Here is an 11,161-nt window from a genome sequence, read left to right as displayed (position 1 = left end):
AAGTCATTTATCAATAAAAGCACTTTTAAAAAAAGGGTAATGATTACACCTTAAAAGATTAAAAATGCCTTACATTTTTAAACATTTAATTCTTCAAAAAATGCCTTACATTTTTTAATAGAGGGAGTATTTATTAAGGCCATTCTAACAAGTGACATTTGTTACTCGCCCTTTCTCTCAAACAATTTGGTTGGGCCATTTCAACAATGCTAAATTAATGTGTTTTTAATTGTAATGATGAAGAATCTATTAATTATATTTTCATTATTTTTCCTTTCTCCCGAGCAATTTGGTTTGGCCATTCTAACAACACCAGATGTGTTTTTTGCTGTGATGATGAGGAATTGTTGGAGCTTTATCACTGCTTGGAAATAATTTTCAAGGCCTTAGGATTGTCCTATTATCTCTTTTTAAGGATAATCATCAAATTGATGTCATCAAGCATATCATCATTTTGATTTCTCTTTTTTAGAAAAAGAAACACTTTTTTTCACAATGATATTTCTTGTCAACCATTTGATGTGATCCAAGAATTTTATCATCTTATTTTCTATTTTGAGAATATATATTTGTAAATCATATTGTAACTTAAATTTTGATGTTAGCAAAACCTCAAAGAACATCTGATTTACCTCTAGTTAAGAGCTATGGTCATTTAATATCACAAGGATGGGGTATTTGGAATAAGAAAAAGAAGATTGTTAATTACACAATTTGCTTGATTTCCATTTCCTTTCGAAATTCAATCTTACATTGTTGATTACAAACTTCAATTTTCCATGAAGACTTACACATTACTTGTCATTGGCAACTTCATTTTCAAATTCTAACAGAAGAAGAACAAAGTTGTGTAGTCAATTCATGTATCTTCTCCTTTCTTCAATTCTTCCCTTTCTTTACTTGTCCTACTTCCATATGTTTCCCTTTTCCCAATCCCCCCTAATTTCATATGCCTTCATTTACAATTTTAATTTCTTTATGACTTTTTATGTACTTTTTACCCTTTTTTTATAGTATAATTTCATTTGAATAAAAAAGTAATAAATTAAATGAAGTAAGTATACAGTTTTACAAAAAAATAAAAAAAATTACTCAATACTTTGAATGAAGTAAAACTTTTGAAAAATGTTATATATTATGGACTAGAGGGAATATTTAGTTTTAATAACTTATTTGAGTTTTTATTCAGAGTCTAAAGAAGATAGAAGTCCCTTCTCCAATGAGCATAGCCATGCACGTGCATGCCTTTGGCCAAAAAAAAAAAAGTTCACTGATGCTGGTTAGTACTCTTGCCAAGAAGATAAAGGCTTGTTTGGTTTTTATTTTCATTTTAAATTTTTAAAAATTATTTTTTAAAGCAAAATAAGAGGAAAATCTATTTGCTTGTGTTAATTTAAAAATAATTTAAAATTAAAAAATTGGTCGGTAATAATTGTGAGAGACGATTAATGATGGTGACATATAATAATTATTAGTCAAGGTAATTGTAATTTTTAATAATCAAATGTAATATATTTTAAAAATAAAAAAAATATTGTATTGAAAAATAAGAAAAATAATAATGAAAATGACTTTAAGGTGTTTCTATTTTTTTGTTTTAAAAAAAATAAAAAATAACAATAGTTTTGAAAATAATTAAATTTAAAATATTCATTCAAACTAGTTTTTTAATTTTTTTAAATAAAAAAGGATTTTTGTAAACAGAACCAATTCCTAAATTATTAGTTTTTGCTTTCACACACACTTCCTTGGATGAGGATCAAACAACTTGTACTCATAACAGGCGAAAGACGAAATCTGGATTTCAGCGGCTTCATGTGAAATGTCAGCATCATCTCCTCGAAGCTTTCTTAATGTATCCATAAACTCTTTTTGACGTCTAGCTTTTGCCTGTAAGCCGAGGCTAGGTTAACCTTGCAATTTCCTTCAGCAGAACTAAAATTTCTGCTTGTATATGACTACTTGCTAGCCATTTGGGAGACTCTGGAATAAGGGAGAAAAAAAGGCCTAGAAGTAGAACTAGACATGAAACAACTTCAAAACTATAAGTTAATTAGTTTATTTGAATTTTTTGAGGGGTAAAGATTGGTTGTATTCATTCACCACGTGTGTGTTATTTCATTCATTAATATAAGATGAAATTAACAAACTTCATACTCATCAAGCAATGTTAACTTATATATATATATATATATATATATGTATGTATGTATATGTATATATGTTATTTTAATCCTTAAAATAAGATGAAGTTAATAAATTTCACGCTTATTAAGCAATGTTAGTTATAACCTTAAAATTAAACTATAATATATCTATATATATATAATTTTTCAATTTTACTCTTATTTGTAACTAATAATCATAATAAAATGCTGTTTAGTAATAGTTTTTGGAGGAGGAAGACATACATGTAGTGTGATGTCGAATAGAATATAAAATGCGGGAATGAAGTCATGGGCATGGACTCAATTCAAACTCACAACAAATATTCTCAGAGAAAAGGGAATAGAGAAAATGCAGATAGAGGGAGGGGAGTATGTGTTGTGACATTGGAGAAAATGAACCAATGTTTCTCATTACCCTTCAACCTCCATGCACTCATTCCACATTTTAGACATGCTTGAGAAGTTGCAAAATGTTCCCACAAAGACTTCAAATTAAAATGGGAATATTTGCAAATAAAAGCCTAGAGAATATTACACTTATTGACCCAAACTCCTTATTCTGATAAAGTCTTATGGGCTTATATTGGCCCTAATCCACCAATGATAGATTACCCAATATTTAAGAATTCAAATGACAATTAATAAACAAGGGATAAAATTGAAAAAAATTATTAATTACTCATCTTATATTTAGGACAATTTTTTTTTTCCAAACTTCATCTTAAAGGACTAGAGGGAGTATATCTTATACCAGTAAGAGCTAGTACCTAGCACAAGGGTAGTTGTTTGTTAGTCCAAGCACAATCATTAGATGCATATATGAGAGAAAATTGTATGTTAAGTTCTTTATGGTCAAATAATTTTTGTGAATTAGTAAAACTTCATACCTGATTCAATGTTAGATAGGCCACCTCGGAGTTCTTTTGGTGCTATTTCAGCAATACGCACACACATAACCATATTAGGATTAACACTTTTGAAAACACATACACCAGAGAAAGAAAAAGATAGAAAGCAACAAATCATGTCATCCATAATACAAGCCAAACTCCAATGCCGCATCATCCTGAAGAACCTCCAGTAGAGCCTCTGATGTCAAATAAACAAGTAAGTAATAATGATTCATATTAACCGTTATTTAGACCTAAAGACTGTAACAATTATTATTTATTAGAAATAACTGCTATATAGTTTTTGAAGCCAAATCCCACCTAATTTATATAACAGTTTTTGAAATAATTATTATATAAAGGATGACGTTATATATATATATATATATATATATATATTAATTTTTAGTAGTGGAAAAAAAGCTCCATGCCTTTGAAAAGTATATTGCAACTCAGCCAATTGAACTAATAGCCGATGTTCTCATGCCTGCTTGAGTCAAAAAGTCATTAAGGATGAATCTTTCAAATATACATACTTCTCTTGTTCTATTTATAGAGCAAAGTAAGAAGGTAAATTTTAGTCCTATTTATAAGACACTTCACTATTTTTATATTTATTTGAACCTTTTTTCCCTTATTAAATATTAGGAAAAATTATTAAAAGTAATTCTTTTTGTTCTTATTAGCAGAAGAAATGGGGAACCTATAAAATTCTAAGATAGGGTTAATAAAATTTAAAATTTTTTGGTTACACTATAAAATATATTGAAAGTAACTTATAAAAATCATTAGAAGGAGGAGGTAAATCATTTAGTGTTTTGCCCTTAGAGGATGAGGAGTTAAGTAAGCTCTTAGGATCTGTCACTGTTGTCAATTGTGGTGCTTTGCCAAATATCCATCAAAATCTTCTGCCCAAGAATTCTAAGATTCCACGCCATCATGGAGTTAGGATTGAACGTCTGAGTTTGTTACAATATGGAATCTATTTGGTTGCATTTTACACTTCCTTATGTGATTAGAAACATATATTTTACATGAATTATTTGCTCCCTTGTTCATCAGAGAAAACATAACTTTTACCGTTGGGATCAGTAGAAGTTAGATAAATATGATACTCAGCATGATTGTAACCAGCCAAATATGAAAAATTTTCAATTCCATTGCTTTTTTTTTTTTTTTCCACCCCCTAGTTCCATCACACCAAATGGGCCGTTTAGCCATTTTGGAGGCCATGGGAAATGGGGTTTTTGGTCCCCCATCCCTATAGTAAAAAAAAAAAAAAATCTGAAAACTCACTCATGTACATACTAATACTTTAAAGATATAATTTTTATTCTTCATACTTATTTCAAAAATAATATAAAAAATAAATGATTTCACTTTAATTATTATTATTATTTAAAAATAGTATAGAATTATAAAGATTATTATCTTATAAAATTATTTATCTTAAATATTAAAAAAATTAAATATAAAATTTTTAAAAATTTTGGCCCCTGGAGTTGAGATTCTGCAATTGCTTTACCGAAATTCGACGCCACCACATCATGCTAGAATAATTTTTGCAGGAATATTGAAATGAAAATAAAAACAAATAGTATAAATTTTAGCAGGTTAATTTTTACAAATTTATTCTTAATTTGATATACTCCTAGAAAGAAATGAAAATGATGTTCTGTTTCTATGTTGAGTTAGAAAAGGAATAAGATGTTGGCCAAAAAAAAAAAGAAAAGGAAATAAGATAAAAAATAAGCAAATGATCATAACGTAAATGCTCAATTATTTCATGTTATATATATATATATATATATATATATATATATTGTAATTTAAGTATGGATATCTCTAACCTTGTAAGAGTTGTCTTTTAGCATTCTACAACATAAATGACTTTCATGGAATTTTTCATGATTAATACGTATAATATCCAAGTATTATATATTTTAACATTGTGTAGATTTATTGTATATTGTAACTCTCATTATAAAACTTAAAGACTTGATGCTTATAAATAGTTGGTATTGACATGTATCAAGTGATTGTAAACTTGATAAAATGAATGAGAACTCCTCCTTATTTTTTCACCATTTTTTTCTCTTATCTTCTTCGTCTTCCTCATCTCAATCTCATCTTTTTATACTTTTGTGACAATATATTTTTAACTTGGATTATTTATATGTCAGCCTCTGTTAAGAGGATATTAGTAACATATTATAGACGATATCAAACATTGGGGATGTAGCTCAAATGGTAGAGCGCTCGCTTTGCATGCGAGAGGTACAGGGTTCGATCCCCTGCATCTCCAAATTTCATGCAATTCTTTTTGGCTTGTAAAAACAACATGATATTTTGACTGCCATGTTGGCATTCCAAACGTTGCTTAAGCAGCAGAAGAGTGACTTCGGCTAGAACTTGAACATGCAAAGAGGAGTAGTAGTTATTTATGAGTTAAGCACGTGATCATGGTGTTGAAAACATTTTGATAATTTTTAAAAAATTAAATATTTGTTATAAATATTAGAAGTGTAGATGTTCATCTCACTCTACTCTTCATTTTTTTTCATGAAACTTCGACCATCAGAAGTATTTATTATTCTTTATTTGTCATTGTCATTTGTGTTACCCTTAATATAAGCTCTTGCTTATTTATATATATATATATATATATATATATATTATCTCATTTGTATTATAAGTATGAAAGAAAATATAAGGGAAGTCATCTTAATTTTTATTATTGCCTCTCTTCTTTCTTTTCCTCCTCCTCATCTTCCTCCTCATTTTTTTCTTTTTATATTATATTTATAACACGTTATCAACACGAGTTTTCTACCAAATCAATGTAAGGTATTATTCTAAAAATTTCTTATTGATCATTAGTCATCGATCATGTCGAGATAGTTGATCCAAAAATAGTGTGGTGATAGAGTTTTCCAATTTGTCTAGAGGAATTTTGCATTTTCAAAGAAAGTATGTGTTTATTGATTCACGGATGATTGAGGATTCATGTTCATCATATTGAGGAGGAGCTCCAAATTCAATGGTCATTGCTACAGATAGAAGGCATTATAACTCCTTTATTAACAAGTGCTGGAAGAAGAAGAAAACTTTCTTAGAAGGTTTTGTTGAATTCTTCTCTTCATCTCCTAGTGCAATTTAAGCAAATGCAGTTTTGGCCAATTGAGAACTTGCACCAGCAATATTTTTTTAAAAAAACTTAGGAACGTTTGAATATAATCAATTATTGTTAATGTTATCAACTTGTCACACACACACATAATGTATTCATGCATTTGACCCCCTTTCTAAGTGGCATGGGTAATTTAGAATGCATATTTCTGAAAGTTTGTTTTTGTCACGTCTAGTATAATCGTCGTTGTGCTAGATTTCTTCTTCTTCTTCTTGTTTTTTTTGAAAGGCATTCACACATCATGGAACCTCTTCATTTCTTTATCGTTCTTTTTCCTCCACTTCCCAAATTATAATCATTCATCAAATCTATAATTAAAATAAATTTATTTAATGCAGTAATATCAATGGTTTGAATTAGGAAAGTGGAGGAAAAATGATCATAAGAAAATGGGGTGGTTTCATGTCTGGTATTTGGATAGCATTTCGTAGCGTAAAGCTTTTCTAGCTATTCAAGAATTGCTTATAACATTATTATGGATTAAGGTACAAATCTGTCTTAAAAGTACTGTGCAATAGGCATTTGATATTCTTGACTAAGAAAAAGGACAATGTTGTCCCAATACTATTCTTACTTGATGCATATAAAAACTAAATGAACATCGCAAGTGTATGGGTCAATATGCAATATAGTAATTTGTCAAGATTAATCTCACAAAAAATTAATTGAATTGGCAAATAGGCATTAAACTTTCAATTTCATTCACGTAAAGCAAGCAAATTAAAGTGGTGAATGATTCAATTTAAAAATAAAATAACAAGTAAAGTAGGCAACTAAGATTTTAAAGCACTCTAAAGTCAATAAATGATTTGGAAAGCACCCCTAGAGTTCTAATCTTTCATTTGCTCTATCACACTCAATTTATTGATTAAAGTGATTTTGATTTTAGTTTTAAGGGTTGAGACACTATAATTAATCTTGAATATCTTCCGATTACCCAAAATCCTTCTTAATTCTAATCTAACAATTCCTTACCAAAATTAAATTAAGAGCATTAAGTTCAAATCCCTTCTAACCACTTAAATCTTTTAGGTATATTCCTATTTTAGAGGCAAATTATTATAGTTAATCTTAAGCATTTAATTCCAATGGTCTAAACAGAAATTCCTTTCCTAAGTTTATTCTATTCCTCCAAATTATCACTTAATGATGGCCACTCATCAAGTAACACAAATAAAAACTAAAATTAAAACATAAAACATCTATTAATCACAAAGTAATCAGTAAATAAAGATACAATCAGACTAAATGAGTTCATAGGCCTCTAGAGAATCAAGGTTTAGCCACACATAGCTAAATACAATCTCAAAATAGCAAAATAATGGGACCAAATTAGATACATAAGAGAAAGAAGGAGAAAAGTGAAGAAAACTCAATGGAAACGTGAATGGTGATAAGTAATCTTGCTCCGAAACTCCAAAATCATTCCAAGCTCTCCAAAATTGCTTCTGAACCTTCAAAGAATGTCAAAAATGAAGCCTCCTTTGAAAAACCTTAGTTTTTCACTTTTATTAGATAGAAAAACTGATGCTGTGCATTTCTGATATGAAACCCGCTATAGCAGGCTTTATTTCTAATTAAAAATTTGTCGTATAATACTAACCCATTGTGGTGGCTGCTATAGCGGGTAATAATAACAATTCAATTTGCTAAATAAATTCATTATATTTTCCTTCTTCATCTCTTCCAAGCACTTGTAAAGTTTTCTAAAATTCAAAATGACTCAAATTAACAAAAGAAAATACTCTAAAACAAAATTAAAACACAATATTTATAAGACAAATTAACTAACACTAAAATAAACACTAAACATAAGACAAATAAATAAAAAATAACTAGATGACTCTCTAAAAGATTAATAAAACTCTTCAAAATATATAAAAATATAAAGACTCATCATTACTGGAGCACTTAATGTTCTAAATTCTTTAAGTAATTAAAGAGTTTGACTCAAATTGTAGCAATATTATCCTTGAAGTAATTAAATCATAACAAAATTGCCCTTGAAGTAATTAAATTGTAGCAAAATTACCTATCACATTAAGTCTAAGCAGGGATGGATCCATAACCCAATCAATAGGGGGGCCAAAATGCAAATTTATATTAGAATGATGCAAAATTGATTTTAACATTTTTAACGTATAAAAACAACGTAAATTTATCAAAATTTTTGTAAAGCTTGCCCGCCTGAATCTATCTCTGAGTCTAGGTCAGTAAAGTTAATGATTAATGTTTGTCCATTTAATATCAAGGGTAATATTACTATAATTTAATTATTTCAAGAATGACATTATCATGACAAAAAGTTCGGGACATTAGGTGTATCTACAAATATAGTTTAGGGAAAATTAAACTTTAACTCTTGAATCTATGCACCCAGAGGTCTACTTCTCTAGTATTGGGAAAATGATAGCCTTCAGTTTATATATCAACGTGGTCACGAAGAAAAGTGATTATTCTTGTAAGATCGTATGACTTGGTTTCAAGGTAGAGGAAGAGGTCATGGGCATTAACACACCCTTGAGCATTCATCTTATAGTTTAAAATGAAATTAAGATCGAAAAATTATGCATTCAAAAAATTTATAATGAATTTCCAAAATGAAATAAGTAAATTTTCTTGCTACTGGGTTCAAATTGATACATAACCAAGTGTTCTTGGCGGATTATTTAAGTCAATGCTTTAGTCAAGAAAGGGTTCGTCACAGATAGAAAGTAATATTCAGATGGATAATAATATAGGCATACCTGTATAGCCTTCATTTATTCCCAAACATCGTCAATGACATAAACACTCTGATGTGTAAATGTAAATAAATAAAGAATAATCAGTTCGTTAGTTAGTTAGTTGAGGTTAGTTCATTGTTCTTCAGAATAAATGACTTGGCAGCCTATATAAGGGATCCTAATTGTAATCAAATACCATGCTTAATGAGAATATTCAGTATTATTCAGAAAATCTCGCTCTCCTCTCCCTTCTTTCTCATCTCTGATCTCTCTTTTTTTATCTTTCTGCTTCTCTTTTCTTATTTCTGTCTATCTTTTCTATTTCTTTATTTTTTTATATATCATAATCAAGATATAATTTTGCAAGAATTCTTTCAGAATTCCTCATAGCCTTTTAAAATGAACCTAAGAAGCACTATCACTTTTATCTAGAGAACATACTATCTTGATCAAGGTACTAAAAATCAGACTGGTCATTGAATCAATCAAGACACTGATTCAAGGGTTAATGATCAAAACTGTAATTGAATCATATCAAATTGGTCAAGATATTGATTTATTAGTTCAACTAAATAGGTTGACCTAGCTAGATTTCTATACTACGATCTTGATCAAAAGTTTGCCAAATCATAACATGCAATATCTTACATAATGCTTCATTAGTGAATGAGAAGTATATCATCAGAAAATGTTTCAATAGAAGACCTTAAAACTTGTGTAACAAGTCCTATATATGGCACCAACGGGCACAGAAACATCAATGTCATTAGCAAGCTCAATCATATCCTGCCTGAAAATCTGAGTAAATAAACCAAGGATTGGCAAATAAGTTGGGATATATAAGCAATTATAAATTCACATGGTTATTAATTAAAACTTGCTCAATACTTTGTCGTCCATCATCATCCATCCAAGATACTTTAGGTACAAATCTTGCAAGAACAATGATGGGTATGATAGAATCCATACCCTCAGTAACTCTATATGCATGGAATTCTAATATATAGTTGGATCAATGTAACAAGCTGCAAAAGAACATGATAGGATCAATTAGAGATACTGATGAACAACCATGCCATAGTTTATTTTCTTTAAAGATGATTAATTGTTTCTTCAGTTCAGCAAATCCACACCCAGCAAATATTTTAAGTATCATCTCTTCTAACATGGTTATTTTCTCATGTGTAGTCGAAAATCTTTTATTAGTTATTCTACTCAAGTCCCTCAGCTCTTTTCTTTTCCTTTTTTTTTTTTTGGCCCCCAGCAGCCAGCTGTTCATGAGTAGTCTTTCTCCGTGCACCAAGCATTTTAGCAACAGTCATGTACGTTTTATCAAGAGCCATTCAATTGAGAACAAAAAAACAAAAATGAAAGATGAAGAAAAATAAAGAAGAGATTAAAATGAAAGATAGAGAGAGGAGAACAAAAAATTGAATTGACTTGAGGCTTTCAAGATATAAAAAGCTTACAAGCAAGATGAAAAAAATAAGGAGAAGGGAATCCTACATATATAAAACTTAAAATGTGTTTAATTAAATGAAGTTATTTTAATTAAATAGATTATTTTTAAACATAATTAATATAAAGAATTAAGTTAAGGGTCATTTATATTCTTCAACTATATATAAAAAGTGATTGAAATCTTAAATTTAATTATAAATCAATTATATCTCTCAACTTAATTATTTTGTTTTTTCTTAACACCCTCACGTTAAACATACTATACTGATTAGTGAGTCCCACAATTTTTAAATATTTTTTATAAAATATTTGTGGATCCCACTTCATCTCCCTCTCCCATCTCTCTCTTCCCCACGTCGTCTTCTATCCCCCTCTCCGCCCACCTTCTCTCTCCCCTCTCTGTCCTCCACACCTGCAAGTCAAGATCCTAGGCATGAGTGTCCTATTTTCCTTTCCAATCTTCACACCGCCAAAATAGAACTAAACATTGAGAAAGACTGCTGTGATGCCAAAAAGTTGACCCATACGGAATTGAAAAGGGGCACTCCAGTTTATTCAAACACAACAACCACTGTGCTAGCTTTTCGCCATGAATGCTAGCTCAAGATAAAAAAATTACAGACTACATAGGAATAGAGTTAGATCCGTGCACACTCAGGCAGGTTCTCTGCTGAACTCAGAAAATAGTAATTTAAAAAATGCACGGAACTGAGAGAATCAGGTGCT

At 29.4% G+C, this 11,161-nt stretch overlaps 1 non-coding gene across 1 annotated transcript; it reads left to right on the top strand.

The window, feature by feature from the left end:
* The first annotated feature begins 5,290 nt into the window (after positions 1-5,290).
* On the top strand, positions 5,291-5,363 carry TRNAA-UGC (transfer RNA alanine (anticodon UGC)). Its single transcript has one exon. It is a non-coding gene; the product is annotated as a tRNA-Ala (tRNA).
* The last annotated feature ends 5,798 nt before the right edge of the window (positions 5,364-11,161 follow it).

Source organism: Prosopis cineraria, unplaced genomic scaffold, assembly GCF_029017545.1.
Source record: "Prosopis cineraria cultivar Desert tree isolate PC_DT_omini unplaced genomic scaffold, ASM2901754v1 PC1, whole genome shotgun sequence".
NCBI lineage: Eukaryota > Viridiplantae > Streptophyta > Magnoliopsida > Fabales > Fabaceae > Prosopis > Prosopis cineraria.
The sequence above is the reverse complement of the archived record's forward strand: the minus strand, read 5'-3'. Positions and strand labels throughout refer to the sequence as shown.